Consider the following 1,084-nt stretch of genomic DNA (forward strand, 5'->3'; position numbering starts at 1 on the left):
GGGAGCAGATCGATTGGCTGCCGCAGATGCAAGGACTCGCAGAGCTAATAAGCGCAGCAAATTCCCAGTTACTGAACCAGAAGTGGGAACTACGCCTGTGACGGAGGGACTCCCTTCATTAACGGAGCCTCCACCCACGGAAATAGTCGAAGAGATGGTTCCAGTCACGGAGCCCCCTCTTATCGAAGACGAGCTGCCCTTTCCGCTTGATGATCACTGGACCTACCCGATAGGAGTAAAGCCCACTTCGTCAACATTTGACGACGAATGGCTGAATAAACCTCATCTCCTCGTGGCTATGAAGCCCTCAGTAATCGCTACTTTCGCGCAGGGTTACCCGCAGGACAAGTACTTCGCTCCCAAATATATAGAGGACATTCCCAATCCAAAGACAGTCATCACTCCCTCCCACTTCCGCAAAAGCAAGAATGGTTTACTCTACTTCATAGATGCGGATTGGTCCGCTAGACTCTGCGTTCCGGAATCTAGGATACATTTCGTATTGAAATGGATCCACGATTCCCCTTATGAGAGCGCACATGCAGGACCACGTCGATTCTTATCTAGGCTTCGAGAGTTGTTCTTCTGGCCCTCTATGCATAAAGACGTAATGGACTATACTAAGTCCTGCGACACCTGTCAGAAAATCAAAATTGATAGACGCGCGCAAGCCGGCAGCCTTCGACCCTCGCATATTCCAGCGAGGCCCTTCTCCACAGTCTCTCTTGACCTCATCACGGGCCTACCTTCGTCTGGTGAAGAAGGCTACACCGCTATCTTCGCCGTAATCGACAAGTTAACCAAATTTGCTATCTTCCTGCCAGTTCACGAAACTATGAGCCAAGAGCAGTTTGCAGATCTATTTGTGGAAAGAGTAGCCAATGTCTATGGTTTACCTGAGCGCATCATAGCCGACCGCGATAAGCGTTGGTCCACTGCGTTTTGGAAATCCGTAGTAGCGAATTACGGCAGTGTCATGGCTCTGTCGTCGTCGCATCATCCCCAGACGGATGGGCAGACTGAAATCCTTAATGCCACGATAGAGCAGATGCTGAGGGCGTACGTTGCTTCGGATCGCACGTCT

This window comes from Laccaria bicolor, genomic scaffold, assembly GCF_000143565.1.
Source record: "Laccaria bicolor S238N-H82 LACBIscaffold_26 genomic scaffold, whole genome shotgun sequence".
NCBI classification, from domain to species: domain Eukaryota; kingdom Fungi; phylum Basidiomycota; class Agaricomycetes; order Agaricales; family Hydnangiaceae; genus Laccaria; species Laccaria bicolor.